Genomic DNA, 17,747 nt, shown 5'->3' on the forward strand with positions numbered 1-17,747 from the left:
TTAATAAAATATACTCACTATCATGCGTTCTGCCTTGATCCGTTGGCTACATTTATTTGGTTGGGTTAGTGCGGGTATCTGGCCAAGCTACTTGGCTCACATTCGTTGCTTTTTGCGGGTCCTTCTGTGGCATGTTGTTGTCATTCTGGGCCTTAATGCTCGGAGGAGGGTCAAGGGCATTTCCTGCACGGGAAGAGGGGCATCTGTGGGGGTATTGGCCAGAAGTAGGCAAGGTAAAAAAACTAGGTTCTATCTCTGCTACATCTGATCAGGCAATTAAATTTGGTTCCCTTACTCATTTCTTTTTCACTTACTATATGTGAAGCGGTACAATTTTATTTTCATTACTGCATCTTAATATGTTTTATCGATTGGTGAATGCACAACTTTAGCTCATAAACTGGATGGCAAATGCTAATTTTGATGAGGCTTTTGCCACTTATTGTTTTATGGTTGTTTAGACAGATGATGGCATGCTTCTTTCTTTCTAATTGTCAATCTTTTGTACAGGGTCCCTCAGCTACTTATGCTTTGCTAGACAATGAGGGTATGTAGATAGCATGTATGGTTTTTACATTGTTTTGCGTAGGTTGAGATGCATCACACCATGTTTTCCTTTTACATTTATGGGTATTACAGATTCCTTTCTTTTTCCACAAGGGGCAGTAGTTGTGCCATTCGATTTGAACGACAAAGAGTTGATCACAAAGAAAGGTAGCATTCAGGATATATACACAAAAGAGTATAGAACCAAATTATATGATGTAATTGACCACTATTTCTATTAACTTCTCCTATACACAATGTTCACAAGTTCATGTAAAGTACTACCTCTGTTTATTTTTATAAGACGTTTTAGATTTTCAGACACTGTTCAAAAACAGCACAAAGTAAGTTGTCTGAATGTCTTATAAAAACTAATGGAGGGAGTACATTTTAATTTCCTTTATATATAGGGGTATAAGTTCTTACCAAATGTACTCAAATATACAGTTATTGAAAAAAATGCAAATATTTTCAACATGAGCATGGTTTTAAACGGGTCTGGCGCAACTGATCATCTAGTGAAAAAAAAATTGCAAAGGCTCAGACTGGCTTGGACAAAGAATGAATAGATCTAACTTTTTTTTGTGCCTTTTTTTTGGACAATAGGTAATAAAATAAATCTAATCTAGGAAAAACTGGAAATTCTCATCGAGCAACCTGAAAATTGATACCACTTGATAGAGGCGAGGGTCCCGATCTTTCGATGAGATGATAACTATCGATTTGGTCAAGACGACTTTGACAATCCGACTACAAACATGCACGACGTTGCGCCTTAGCAATCGCTAAACCAATCTCCTGAGGTTACCGGCGATGCTGGAAGCACAATCAGCCTAACCACAAAGGTCTATTCGTGCACGCAATCGAAGAACAAACAAGAATATGATAATGCAATCTGAATATTGCGAATATAGATGTAGTACTGATAAAGGTGGGGATCTGGAAGCGGTCTTAGTCTGGTCGTTGGACATAAACGAAGTACACGAAGTTGCGTTGACTAACTTTTAACTAAACAAATCGCCAGGAAAAAGCTACTAGATGAATCTACTTATATAGGAGCAAGGGGTGGCGGCCAAGGAGGTGGGAGGACGTCCCAAGGCAGCCTAAAACTAACCCTAGGTCGTATAAGGCTCATGGGCCCAAATGGAGGAGATGCAACACCTTTGGACTTGTTGTTTGACTCGGATTTTGCTGCAGCGTCAGATTGTTTCATCGATATATCAACGCTTCGGACAAATTTGAAGGTGAATCCACTTGGGTTGGAAAGAGCACAAAATCTACTTTCCAGCAAAAAAAGAATCACCCAATTAGGAGTCCGTATGAAAAAGGTGTTGGCATTTTGAGTCAGGTATGTCTATGCAATCCGAATCTAAATCCAGAACGTGAGAGACTTGAAGTCTATCTTCTCTTGACCCAAAAGTAACGTGAGAGGACTTTTTGAACAGAACCTAAACTTCTCCTTTTCCCTTATCTTCATATGTGGATTGTACAAATGTCCCATACACCTGCAATTAGACAAAACACAAAAGTGTGTGAAGTATTTTTGTTCTGGTAACATAAATAAATTATTGAATAGTTTGCACTAGAAATCACCTGACAAATATGCATGTATGCAATATTTTTGGTCATATCCAAGGTAGTCATGTCCTCATCAGTCACATAACAGTTCACCATACATGCATGCTACGGGAATCACAAACTTCAACACAAGTATTTCTACAATCCACAACTACCCACTAGCATGACTCTAATATCACCATCTTTATATCGCAAAACTATTGCAATGAATCAAACATATCATATTCAGTGATCTACAAATTTTATGTAGGATTTTATGACTAACCATGTGAATGACCAGTTCCTGTCATCTCTCTAAATAGATATAAGTGAAGCAAGAGAGTTTAATTCTTTCTACAAAAGATATGCCCATGCTCTAACAAATATAAGTGAAGCAAAAGAGCATTCTACAAATGGCGGTTTTCTATGTGAAGAGAAACAGGTAATCCAAACTTCAAAAGATATAAGTGAAGCACATGAAGAATTATATAAAGCCATACTCAAAAGATATAAGTGAATCACATGAAGCATTCTATAAATCAACCAAGGACTATCTCATACCAGCATGGTGCATCAAAGAAAAGTGAAAAATAAATACAAAAAGATGCTCCAAGATTTACGCATATCACGTGACGAATAAAAATATAGCTCCAAGTAAAATTACCGATGATTGTTAGAAGAAAGAGGCGATGCCTTCGGCATCCCCAAGCTTGGTTGCTTGGGAGTCGTTGAATATTTCCCTGGGGTGCCTCGGGCATCCCCAAGCTTAGGATCTTTCCACTCCTTATTCCTTCATCCATCACAATCTCTCTCCCAAAACTTGAAAACTGCAATCACACAAAACATAATAGAAAGTTCGGTAAGATTGGTCAGTATAATAAAGTAACTCACTACTCTAAGTACTGTTGCAAACCAATTCATATTTTGTTTTTTCATTGTATCTACTATAATATAACTTTTCCATGGCTTAATCCATTGATAGAAATTGATAGTTTCATCAAAACAAGCAAACTATGCATCAAAACAGAATATGTCTTAAACAGGACAGTCTGTAGTAATCTGAACATTCAGCATACCTCTGGTACTCCAAAAATTCTGAAAGAATTAGTAAAAATAAAAAATTTGTATAGAAAGATAGTGCAAAAAGTTTCAGAACCGTTTGATGTTCCAGTAAAAAATGTAAAATCGCGACTACAACCAAAGTTTCTGTTTTGCACCGCACAAACCAACAAGCACTGTAAATATCCTAAAGGCAAATCGTGGCACATTATTTTTATAATACAATGGAATTTTACAAGGGGTAATTATTTTTGTTGAAAACTTTCTGTAATCAAGATTCACAAAGTTTCCGTGAGCATGAACAAAGTTCAAGGAGCTCCCCTACTTCAACAATGCTTGTCTCTCTCACTTTCACTTTGCTTTTTGAAAAGTTTTGGGTTTCCCTCTTTATTTTGTTTTGTTTTTAAACTATATAAAAGCACTAAACAAAAATAAATGACTCTCTAAAATTTCCGGGTAGTCTCCCTGGCAGCGCTTTCTTTAAAGCCATTAAGCTAGGCATATAGTGCTCAAGTAATGAATCCACCCGGATACCAAGGTATATCAAAGCCAATTTTGATTAACAATGATTTATGATTTAGTAGTGAGCACAAGGTAACATATATCATGCAATGACGAAGTCTAACTCTCTTCCTATGCATCGGCATGTCATAAAAGAACAATTCATGCACACATAGTAAAGGCAAATGCATAGTATAAACAATTTCTTGCAATTTTATCATATTGGAAACATGGAGAGGCGGAGATGTAGTTCCTCTCTCATAATAATTTCAAGTAGGAGCAGCAAGAAAATGCATATTATATCTATCAAAATCATCATGTGTAGTAGTAAAACGCAACCCATCAATATAATCCTTAATAAGGGCAAACTGCTTCGATATAGTGTAGTTTGGAGAATTCAAAAAGATAATAGGACTATCATGTGTGGGTGCAATAGCAACAATTTCATGTTTAACATAAGGAACTATAGCAAGTTCATCTCCATAAGCATAATTCATATTGGCATCTTGGCCCCAAGCATAGCAAGCATCATCAAAAAGGGATATTTTAAAAGAATCAACGGGTTCATAACAATCATCATAGCAATCATCCTTCGGTAAGCACGAAGGGAAATTAAACAATGTATGAGTTGAAGAGTTACTCTCATTAGAAGGTGGGCACGGTTAGCTAATCCGCTCTTCCTCCTTTTATTCTTCGCTCTCCTCATCATCTTTTTCATCCAATGAGCTTACAGTTTCATCAATTTCTTCTTCCATAGACTCCTCCAAAATATTAATCTCTTCTCGGATAGCGGAGACTTTCTCAATAAATTCAGCAATATCATAATTGTATTTATAATATTTAAGGATTGCTAAATTTTCAGGTCTATAAACTGAATCATCAAAATCTTCAAACTCTTTAAACAAAGATTCAATTTCATAAGCACCCGTAAAAGCAATGAATTCTTCCATTTGTTCCACATCATAATAATCATATATAACATTAGCATAAGAAGCCAAGGTTTCATCATCATTAAATTCACATGAAAAGGGAAGGTGTGGAGCCTTCATCCTAGAGCAACAAGTATAATCATATCTCAAGCATAGTTGCCGAGCATACCAATGCAACATATAAATTTGATCCCATAATAGTTTCCCTTTTTGAGTCAAGCGATAATCCCTAAAGTATTCACGTTGATCCAACGTGTCTCCCATAACATAATTGAATGGGGTTTTCTCATGATTATCAAAGTAGTACATAATATCTTTCACATAATGAGCATCGAGGGTTCTAGGAGGTTCCCCATCTCCATGAGTAGCAAGTACACCTAATTTATTTGGGTATTTCGTGTTCCATATCTGTAACTAAAGATAGAGAACAACTTAGAATAGAAAATAAAAATTACTTAGTGATAAAGCAAACAAGCACAACGAGAATATTCACCCCACGCTATTGCTCCCCGGCAATGGCGCCAGAAAAAGATCTTGACAACCCACAAGTATAGGGGATCAATTGTAGCCTCTTTCGATAAGTAAGAGTGTCGAACCCAATGAGGAGCTAAAGGTAGAACGCTTAACGTTCGCTTTACCTAGAACAAGTATGAAACTAGAAGTACTTTGTAGGTGTTGTTGGATAGGTTTGCAAGATAATAAAGAGCGTAAATAAAAAACTAGGGGCTGTTTAGATAAAGACACAACTAAGTTAGTTTCAGTAGAGAGCTTTTTGTCACGAGAAAGTTATTTGTCCCTAGGCAATCGATAACTAGACCGGTAATCATTATTGCAATTTTATTTGAGGGAGAGGCATAAGCTAACATAATTTCTCTTCTTGGATCATATGCACTTATGATTGGAACTCTAGCAAGCATCCGCAACTACTAAAGATCATTAAGGTAAAACCCAACCATAGCATTAAAGCATCAAGTCCCCTTTATCCCATACGCCACAATCCCCTTACTCGGGTTTATGCTTCTGTCACTCAAGCAACCCACTATAAGCGAATCATGAACGTATTGCAACACCCTACAGTGGGAATCCCTCACGCTTGCACGACACGGAGAGCATCATAGGATAGCACCAATAATAAAACATGCAACTCAAACCAATCACGATCATCAATTAACCCATAGGACAAAAATGGATCTACTTAAACATCATAGGATAGCCATACATCATTGGGAAATAATATATAGCGTTGAGCACCATGCTTAAGTAGAGATTAAAGAGGGTAAAAGAGGGGTTACACCGCTGCATAGAGGGGGGAAGAGTTGGTGATGAGGGCGGTGAAGTTGTTGGTGTAGATTACAATGATGATGATGGCCCCGGCGGCATTATGGTGCCACCGGGAGAGAGGGGGAGAGAGCCCCCTTCTTCTTCTTCTTCTTCCTTGACCTTCTCCCTAGATGGGAGAAGGGTTTCCCCTCTGGTCCTTGGTCTCCATGGCACGCCCCTCCGAGATTGGATCTGTCTCTCTGTCTCTCTCTGTTTCCGCGTTTCAGATTCTGCCATTTCACCGTTTCTTATATTCCCGGAGATCCGTAACTCCGATTGGGCTGAAATTTGGACACGATTTTTATCCGGATATTAGCTTTCTTGCGGCGAAAGAAGGGCACCAGCCTCCTTACGGGGTGGCCACGAGGGCCCTGGGCGCGCCTGACCCCTGATGCACGCCCCCTGCCTGGTGGCCCCCTCGGGCATCGCCTCGCATTGATTCTTCTTCCCAAAAATCACATATATTCCAAAAAAATCTCCGTCAGTTTTTATCCCGTTTGGACTTCGTTTGATATGGATTTTCCGTAAAATAAAAAGCATGCAACAAACAGGAACTGGCACTGGGCACTAGATCGATATGTTAGTCCCAAAAATAGTATAAAAAGTTGCCAAAGGTATATAAAATTTGTAGAATATTGGCATGGAACAATCAAAAATTATAGATACGAAGGAGACATATCAATAAGCTGCAATACTTAGCACTTACTTGATATAAGGTAGTATCTCAAGACAGTTATTCAACACATAACAAACTATTTTGTCCAAATCTTTAGGTTTGTCCTCTTGTCAACTCTTCACTGTAACTAGGACAGAATAATCGAAAACATTGAGCCCGGGATTGTCTTCACCCACCTCTTTGCTAAGCTGATCAGCTATTTCAATGTATTTTTGGCAGAATGTCAACGCTTCTGTAGCAATGTACACTGGTGCGCGTCGGTCCTAAACAAACGGTTTTTAACCCGTTTGCACGACAGCCTTCGGAACCGTCGCCAAGTGAGTGTGTGCGATAGGGGGTCGTTCCCACATGACCCAGAAACTGTCGGGGATATGGAACAGTGATCCAGAGGCCTTCCAAAATGTAATCGTGTGCGATGCAGCACACACTAAATTCTTTCGCACATGTGGTATTGGTGATTAAGCGTTTCTGATGACGCAGTGAAACCATATGGTCTGTCGTAACGAACCATTTGGGAAACATTATATAAGGTACATGGGCCAACATATGAACTGTGTGCGATTTGTGCCCTATCACACACGAGTTTTCTGCGTAACCCGTCTGCCATGCTAGACTCCATCGCACACATTTTCCAACAATTACCGTCTGCAATTATGTTCTATCACAAACGGTTCAGGAGCCCCTTCGCACACATACAAGTGTTGCAGACCATTTGTGATTTGTTAGGTATCACTGACGGTTGCCGCAAGAGTGATGTGTGCTTTTCGTTTGGGATCCCACACGTTTCCTGAAAAGAATACGACTGTGATTGTATTTTGCATTGTGCATGGTTTACTCCCAGTTCTCATGTGCGATAACGCGATATCACAAATAGTTTCGGAGAACCTATGCACACGTAGTAGCACTGCAAATCATTTGTGATCTGCTATGTATCACCGGCGGTTCCGCTACGATTGACATATGCTTTCCGATGTGGATCGCACACACTCATTTAGTTGAACCGTGTGCAGAGCAATTGCCAGGTTAAAAAATATATCCCATTTTGAATCGGCACGCAAAAAGAAAATTCTCCACAATATTCAATTGAACAAATAAACAAAAATATCCCATTTTGAATCGGCACGCAAAAGCCAAATTCGCCATAGTGTTCAATTGAACAAATAGTGTCCACTGGAAGAACATTCATCAGATTTCACAACAATTGCAATTGAACATATGGTAGCTAAATTCCAATGATTTGGCCACACATATATGCATTACAATGGATCCATGTGTTATATGTTTAGCGGCTAACTCTTACTCAATGTTTCAGGAGAATGCATGCTGAAATGTTGCTGAGGACACTGAAATTTTTTGTACAAAATAGGAAGACCTCATCAGATGGAAAACAATGGATCCATGCGTTATATGTTTAGCGGCTAACTCTTACTCAATGTTTCAGGAGAACGCATGCTGAAATCTTCATTATCACCAGTGGGATTGTTGTAGTGATCCAGGAAGAAGTCGCTGATAAATCTCCGAACCATCAGCAATTCACCAGCCGGGAGTGGTTCAGGGGTCCTCGGTTTTAAGATGAGCTGCAGTATTTTTAAGATCAGAATGTGCCATATGAGTGGAGTAGAAGATATTAATTAAGATAGACTTACTGGTACTAATTCGCAAGGATCATCACAACTATCAGCAGATTTGCAGATGGAGATCATGTGTCTGCAAACATAGTATCCACAAAGGTTGGTCCCTGCTTCTTGCTGAGGACACTGAATTTTTTTGTACAAAATTAGTCATGTATATGTCCTATTAGGAACAACCTAACCGGTGTTAAATGCATTATTTTTTATTTGGACAAAATAGAAAGAGGTTTATTTAGAAGCTTGAACATTTGACTAGCGTAAGGAAAGGTATTTGTAGGCTGTTGGATAAATTTTCCGAAAATAATGGATTTTGGTGTGTTACCGGAGAAACGATCTCGTGCTGCACACGTAGTTTCCTCTTGAACAGGTTCCCTGTTTTAGTTTCCCACAATGCGAGCACACTGCAAATGATGATGAATTTTGACAACATCAATAATTGAACCAGATATGAATGCAAATTAATTTCAACATCATAGAATTCAATACCTATCCAAGAATTGCTGAAGATGCGTCAGATCCTGAACATTTGTTGATTCTCTGAGAGAATCAATGTAGTAAACTATGTTCTTGTTTGGAACAATGAATACCAATATCTAGTGATTCCTACATATTAAGAAAGCCATGAACTTACGAATGATGTCGAAATTTGAAAGACAATCAGTGTACGCGTGGTTTTTTACTTGACTTACCATTCATGATATTTATACGTCTCCAACGTATCTATAATTTTTGATTGTTCCATGCTATTATATTATCTGTTTTGGATGTTAATGGGCTTTATTTTACACTTTTATGTTATTTTTAGGACTAACCTATTAACCCAAGGCCCAGTGCAAATTGCTATTTTTTTGCCTATTTCAGTGTTTCGCAGAAAAGGAATATCAAATGTAGTCCAAACAGAATGAAACCTTCGGGAGCGTGATTTTTTTGGAACAAACATGATGCAGAGGACTTGGAGTGTACGTCAAGCAACCAATGAGGTGGACACGAGGCAGGGGGCATGCCTACCCCCCTGGGCGTGCCCTCCCCCCTCGTGGGCCCCTCGTGGCTCAACCGATCTACTTCTTCCTCCTATATATGTTCACATACCCCGAAAACATCCAAGAGCACCAAAAAACCCTATTTCCACCGCCGCAACCTTCTATACCCAAGAGATCCCATCTTGGGGCCTTTTCCGGAGCTCCACCGGAGGGGGCATTTATCACGGAGGGCCTCTATATCAACTCCATGGCCCCTCCGATGATGTGTGAGTAGTTTACTTCAGACCTTCGGGTCCATAGTTATTAGCTAGATGGATTCTTCTCCCTCTTTGGATTTCAATACAAAGTTCTCCTCAATCTTCTTGGAGATCTATTCGATGTAACTCTTTTTGCGGTGTGTTTGTCGAGATCGAATGAATTGTGGGTTTATGATCTAGTCTATCTATGAACAATATTTGATTCTTTTCTGAAATCTTTTATGCATGATTGGTTATCTTTGGAAGTCTCTTCAAATTATCAGTTTGGTTTGGCCTACTAGATTGATCTTTCTTGCAATGGGAGAAGTGCTTAGCTTTGGGTTCAATCTGGCGGTGCTCGAGCTCAGTGACATAAAGGGAAACGACACTTATTGTATTGTTGCCATAAAGGATAAAAAGATGGGGTTTATATCATATTGCTTGAGTTTATCCCTCTACATCATGTCATCTTACCTAAGGCGTTACTTTGTTCTTATGAACTTAATACTCTAGATGCATGCTGGATAGTTGTTGATGTGTGGAGTAATAGTAGTAGATGCAGGCAGGAGTCGGTTTACTTGTCATAGACGTGATGCCTATATACATGATCATGCCTAGATATTCACATAATTATTCGCTTTTCTATCAATTGCTCAACAATAATTCATCCACCCACCGCAATACTTATGTTATCTTGAGAGAAGCCACTAGTGAAACCTATGGCCCCCGGGTCTATTCTCCATCATATAAGTTTCCAATCTATTTTACTTTGCAATCTTTACTTTCAATCTATATCATAAAAATACCAAAAATATTTATCTTATCATTATTATCTCTATCAGATCTCACTCTCGTAAGTGACCGTGAAGGGATTGACAACCCCTTTATCGTGTTGGTTGCGAGGTTCTTATTTGTTTGTTTAGGTACGAGGGACTTGCGTGTGGCCTCCTACTGGATTGATACCTTGGTTCTCAAAAACTAAGGGAAATACTTATGCTACTTTGTTGCATCACCCTTTACTCTTCAAGGGAAAACCAATGCAGTGCTCAAGAGGTAGAAAGAAGGATTTCTAGCGCCGTTGCCGTGGAGTCTATGCACAAGTCGAGACATACCAAGTACCCATCACAAACTCTTATCCCTCGCATTACATTATTTTCCATTTGCCTCTCGTTTTCCTCTCCCCACTTCACCTTTGCTGTTTTATTTGCCCCTCTTCCATTCGTCCTTCTGTTTGCTCGTGTTACCATGTGCCTTCTATTTGCTTGCATCTTTGCTTGCTAAAAATCTATTGATATGGATCCACTTAAAGTGTTCTACTTTGATCATCTTCGATCCTTATGCGCTCGTGCTGAAACCCCAACTAGCCTAGTTGATGGGAAATCTTTAGATGAGCATGCTAATTTTGTGCGTCACCGTTTATTTGAAAAAGGGAGACTCTTATGGCATCAAATAAACAGATTACTAAGTTATGCTTGGAAACTTTGTGAAATTTGTGATCTTACTTGTTTCTCTAAGAACCCCATAAAACACCTCCCCTACCTATGTGAGTTTAATGACAATGAAATCTTATCTTCTTATGCAAAGGGTGTTTATAGTTACTATGCTATCAAACAAATTGAAGAATTTGTTGCTTTCAAGGGTGCTTATGGAGTTGCTTCTTTGATTGAAAAGTATGATGTTACTCTCTACGAATCTGAAAATTTTGACATACTTAAATATTGCTATGAAAACTATGCTCATAATGTCTATGTCAAAGAATTTATTGAAAGAATGACTGTTGCTTTAGAAGAAAATAATGATATGCATGAATCTATAGAAAATTATGATTCCGATGATTTGATTGAAATATCCTTGATGAACATGATGCTTGCTATTCTTGTGGCCATGATGCCAATACTTATAAAGATGAGTTTTCTATAGTTCCTTATGTTAAGCATGAGATCGGTGTTATTGCACCCATACTTGATAGTTCCTTCAATAAAAAGCATGATTGCAATGATGTTATCATAAATTCTCTTAATGACAATTGTGTTAATGATATGCAAAACCTCAAGCTTGAGGATGCTAGTTTTGCTATGACTACTATTCGTTGCAATGATCATGATTGGGGTGATTCTTCTTTTGATCTTGAAAATTTATTTAAGCCCCATGATGAATATGAGATTGATTATAATGTTTGCAATAATATTGAAAGTGGGGTTGGAAGAGTGTCAAATTTAGATCCCACATATTTGGGGAATGTTCAATCTTATGAAATTTTTGATAAAAGTGGGTTTGGAGAGGTCATGACTTTAGTTAATGTTAATCCCACTATTTTGGAAGAGTGTCAACTTTGCATACATGTGGATCGTGTTAAGAATATGTTTTGTGATAGTTATATTGTTGAATTTGATTATGATCCTACATGTGATTATTATGAGAGGGGAAAATATGGTGGTAGAAATTTTCATGTTACTAAATAACCTCTCGTTATGTTGAGATTGCTATTGTTTCTTTCCGCTTCCTTGCATATGCTAGTTTTTGCTTGCCTTGATAATTTGTTTGCCTATAAGATGCCTATGCATAGGAAGTATGTTAGACTTAGATGTGTTTTTCACATGTTTTATGATGATCTCTTTGTGTTTCAATTCTTGTCTTTCATGTGAGCATCGTTGAAATCTTATGCCTAGATAGGGACGTTAAACGATAACGCTTGTTGGGAGGCAACCCAATTTTATTTTTTGTTTCTTGCTTTTTGATTCTGTTTAGTAAGAAATAATTCATCTAGCCTCTGTCTAGATGTGGTTTTATGCTTTTAATTAGTGTTTGTGCCAAGTAGAACCTTTGGGAAGACTTGGGGAAAGTCTTTGCGATCTTGCTGTAAAAAACAGAAACTTTAGCGCTCACGAGATTTGCTGCCATTTTTTATTGGAGAGTAATATTTAGTTAATTATTTTTGAAGATGATTAATAGATAAATTACTCAAGTCCATATATTTATTTTAGTATTTTTGGGGTTCAAAAAGTATTCGAAACCTACAGATTACTACAGACTATTCTGTTTTTGACAGATTCTGTTTTTTCGTGTGTTGTTTGCTTATTTTGATGAATCTATGGCTAGTAATAGAGTTTATGAACCATATAAAAGTTGGAATACAGTAGGTTTAACACCAATATAAATAAAGAATGAGTCCATTACAGTACCTTGAAGTGGTGGTTTGCTTTCTTTTACTAACGGAGCTCCCGAGATTTTCTTTTAAGTTTTGTGTTGTGAAGTTTTCAAGTTTTGGGTAAAGATTTGATGGATTATGGAACAAGGAGTGGCAAGAGCCTAAGCTTGGGGATTCCCAAGGCACCCCAAGGTAAAATTCAAGGACAACCAAAAGCCTAAGCTTGGGGATGCCCCAGAAGGCATCCCCTCTTTCGTCTTTGTCCATCGGTAACTTTACTAGGAGCTATATTTTTATTCGCCACATGATATGTGTTTTGCTTGGAGCGTCTTGTATGATTTGAGTCTTTGCATTTTATATTACCACAATCATCCTTGCTGTACACACCTTTTGGGAGAGAAACACATGAATTGGAATTTATTAGAATACTCTATGTGCTTCACTTATATCTTTTGAGTTGGATAATTTTTGCTGTAGTACTTCGCTTATATCTTTTAGAGCATGGCGGTGGTTTCATTTTATAGAAATAATGCTCTCACATGCTTCACTTATATCATTTTGAGAGTCCTTTAGAAGAGCATGGTAATTCACTTTGGTTATAAATTTTAAATGCTAAGAGAAGTTGGATGCTAGATAGTTGTTTTGAGATATAAAGGTGGTAATATTAGAGGTGTGCTAGTTGAGTAATTGTGAAATTGATGAATACTTGTGTTGAAGTTGGCAAGTCCAGTAGCATGCACGTATGGTAAACATTGTGTGACAAATTTTAAGCATGGGGTGTTCTTTGATTGCTTTCCTTATGAGTGGTGGTCGGGGATGAGCGATGGTCTTTTCCTACCAATCTATCCGCCTAGGAGCATGCACGTAGTGGTTGGTTTTGATGACTTGTAGATTTTTGCAATAAGTATGTGAGTTCTTTATGACTAATGTTGAGTCCATGGATTATACGAACTCTCACCCTTCCATCATTGCTAGCCTCTTCATTACTGTGCATTGCCCTCCATATCCATTCCGAGATATATTGTCATGCAACTTTCCATCATTCCATTTATTATGACACGTCATTGTCATATTGCTTTCCATGATCATGTAGTTGACATCGTATTTGTGGAAAAGCCACCATGCTTAATTTTTCATACATGTCACTCTTGATTCATCGCAATCCCGGTACACCGCCGGAGGCATTCACATAGAGTCATATTTTTTTCTAAGTATCGAGTTGTAATTCTTGAGTTATAAGTAAATAAAAGTGTGATGATCATCATTAGAGCATTGTCCCATGTGAGGAAAGGATGATGGAGACTCTGATTCCCCCACAAGTCGGGATGAGACTCCGGACGAAAAATAATTAAAACAAAGAGGCCATAAAAAAAGAGAAGGCCCAAACAAAAAATATGAGAGAAAAAGAGAGAAGGGACAATGTTACTATCCTTTTTCCATACTTGTGCTTCAAAGTAGCACCATGATCTTCATGATAGAGAGTCTCTTATTTTGTCACTTTCATATACTAGTGGGACTTTTTCATTATAGAACTTGGCTTGTATATTCCAATGATGGGCTTCCTCAAATGCCCTAGGTCTTCGTGAGCAAGAAAGTTGGACGCACACACACTTAGTTTCTTTGATGAGCTTTCATATATTTATAGCTCTAGTGCATTCGTTGCATGGCAATCCCTACTCCTTGCATTGACATCAATCGGTAGGCATCTCCATAGCCCATTGATTAGCCACGTCAATGTGAGACTTTCTCCCTTTTTGTCTTCTCACACAACCTCAATCATCATATTCTATTCCACCCATAGTGCTATGTCTATGGCTCGCGCTCATATATTGCGTAAAAGTTGAAAGAGTTTGAAAAGTCTAAGTATGAAACAATTGCTTGGCTTGTCATCGAGGTTTTGCATGATGGGAGCATTTTGTGTAACGAAAATGAAGCATGGCCAAACTATATGACTTTGTAGGGATAAGTTTTCTTTGGCTATGGTATTTTGATAAGACATAATTGCTTGATTAGCATACTTAGGGTATTACTATTTTTATGTCAACAATAAACTTTTATCTTGAATCTTTCGGATCTGAACATTCATGCCACAATAGAGTAAAATACATTGAAGAACATGCTAGAAAGCATTCAACATCAAAAATTCTGTTTTTATCATTTACCTACTCGAGGACGAGCAGGAATTAAGCTTGGGGATGCTGATACATCTCCAACGTATCTATAATTTTTTATTGTTCCATGCTATTATATTACCTATTTTGGATGTTAATGGGCTTTATTTTACAATTTTATATTATTTTTTGGACTAACCTATTAACCCAAGGCCCAGTGCAAATTGCTGTTTTGGGAGCATGATTTTTGGGAGCTCAGTGACATAAAGGGAAACGACACTTATTGTATTGTTGCCATAAAGGATAAAAAGATGGGGTTTATATCATATTGCTTGAGTTTATCCCTCTACATCATGTCATCTTACCTAAGGTGTTACTTTGTTCTTATGAACTTAATACTCTAGATGCATGCTGGATAGCAGTCGATGTGTGGAGCAATAGTAGTAGATGCAGGCAGGAGTCGGTTTACTTGTCACGGACGTGGTGCCTATATACATGATCATGCCTAGATATTCACATAATTATTCGCTTTTCTATCAATTGCTCAACAATAATTCATCCACACACCGCAATACGTATGTTATCTTGAGAGAAGCCACTAGTGAAACCTATGGCCCCCGGGTCTATTCTCCATCATATAAGTTTCCAATCTATTTTACTTTGCAATCTTTACTTTCAACCTATATCATAAAAATACCAAAAATATTTATCTTATCATTGTGTTGGTTGCGAGGTTCTTATTTGTTTGTGTAGGTACGAGGGACTTGCGTGTGGCCTCCTACTGGATTGATACCTTGGTTCTCAAAAACTGAGGGAAATACTTACGCTACTTTGCTGCATCACCCTTTCCTCTTCAAGGGAAAACGAACACAGATATGGCCAGATAAATGATTCTGCATGCGACGTGTTTTCTAAGATACGAAGACTGTGTTAACGGCCCAGTCCTGTCGGTCCTTTTCATGTAATGTTGTGCCATTTGCTAATGCAGGATCTATGAAATACACACTCTCACTTTCTCTTCTCTGCGCGTTCAATCCCCTGAGAGGAGTAAAATGCAGTTAGTTGTTTATCATTACAACCATGTATGGAGAGGTTGATCAGAGTTTGTTAAGTACTTACAAAATCACGCATCTAACAAGAGTGGCATCGAGCACGTTGAAGTTTAAGAAGAGATGTAAGTCCTCGAAACTCACAATGATGGAACCAGCATCGTGTCGGAAATGATCTCTATTGTAGTGGACTGGCAAATGGTGATGACCTTCTGACATTTGATCCATGAAATATTCATGTAACTTGTGGCAACTAGAGCTGCACTCATCAAAGTATTCGCCAACAAGAAATGGCTGGCCATGGACGTAATTGCGTTCTTCAAGTACGCCTACTTTATTTTTAGCAAGCAACAAACGTACTTCTTCATCACCCATGGCGTCAGAAATAATATTATTCCCCGATTCGAACAATCTGCTGTTAATTTTGTTCTGGGAGATGAGTGCTTTAAGTAAGAGGCAATCATTCTCTTTCCTATTCACTCTCCCACTGCGCTTCCTCGTGGTCATGGGTGTAGCCTTTTTGGCCACTTCCTTCTTCGTACTTGAAGCATTTCTGGCAGAACGTCCGGTTGCCTGCATGGTAGACTGCCGAGCAGACAGTGAAGCTTGGACGGACTACTTCGCAGACGGTTTATCTATGCCAAACTGCTGAGCTAGCGGTGTTGCTGTGACGGACTGCTGGGCTGTAGGTGTAGAGGCATCGGACTGCTGACCATGCGTTGAAGCTATGTCGGGTTTCTACACAGGTAGTGTCAACTTGTCGGTGTGCTAAGGAGGCCGTGCCAATGCATTGGTTTGTTGAGGAGGAAGTGCTGACACATTGGTATGCTGATCACAAGCCTGCAGACCGACGGACTGATGAGCAGTCGGTTCTAGACCTACAAACTGCTTAGCAGGCGGTTCCGAAGCATTAGACTGCTTTCCACCAGGTTGGTCTGCTGAGCATGTGCTGCAGCTGGGTCTCCCCCCACTGCTTCAACGGCCGGCATCTGTACCGGTGGTGCATCATCAACAGTTGTAGGCCTTGCCACTGGCTGCTTTGGGGTGGAGGATGACATGGCCTGTACGCCAGAAAGTTGGTCCGGCTGATCACAGGTTGATGCATCAGCCTGCGAGAGCTGCTCTGGCAAGGAGAGCGTCACCAGTTGAGGGGCGATAGTGGTTACTCTTGGCGCGGCTTCAGGAATCTCATCGATGAACTCTATTTCCTTTCATGGCCACTGGATGTGATGTAACAGTGTTTCTCCCAAGGTCCTTTGCTCATCGAAGTCTCCTAGGACATTCTTCAGGGCAAATTCATTGAATCCAGACTTTACTTCAGTCATGTAGCACTTCACACAGCCCGGCTTCAATGGCACATTGTCCAACAAGAGGCCATCTTCCAAGAAGGGTGGGAAAACCCAGGCTGTTGCACATTTGAATGTACCTTCATAATGTGTAAGCACGCACTTCAGTCTGTCTTTCATTACAGATAGATCTGATATAGAATCATCACGAGCAGCTGCAGTCTCAGTCTCGCTGGGGTCAACTGATGCACAGCTACTCTTATGCAGTGTTGTCGCGCAATAAGTAGCATCATCCATGCCTGCCTCCCCTCCCATCTGCTGGCTATCTGTCAATGTTAGAGTCTTCTACATCATCACTGACTCCTCAACATCCTTTCAAACAGCCGGATAAATCTCCTTCTTCAACTTTTCAAACAATGCGTTCTGCTTCATTTCACTCCTCGCTTTTTTCATGATGATCCTCTCTTCTTTGCTGAGTGTGAAAGCCCTCTTGTGCGGAACATTAACACCTATACCCCTTGCACGGCCAGCGGGCTCTTTTGTGTCCAGAGCAATGGACAGAATGTCACATGGCCTTGAGTTCCTGTAGAACCTTCCAGAGATCTTGGAAGCCTCTACCATCACTTCATACAGTTTGGCGTCACGCGCATTTTCAAAGTAATAAGTTCCATCATCACACCTCTTTGCATGTGCCCGCAAGTAGTCTCTAGCGCGTTCG

Source organism: Triticum aestivum, chromosome 7A (genome assembly GCF_018294505.1).
Source record: "Triticum aestivum cultivar Chinese Spring chromosome 7A, IWGSC CS RefSeq v2.1, whole genome shotgun sequence".
Lineage (NCBI taxonomy): Eukaryota > Viridiplantae > Streptophyta > Magnoliopsida > Poales > Poaceae > Triticum > Triticum aestivum.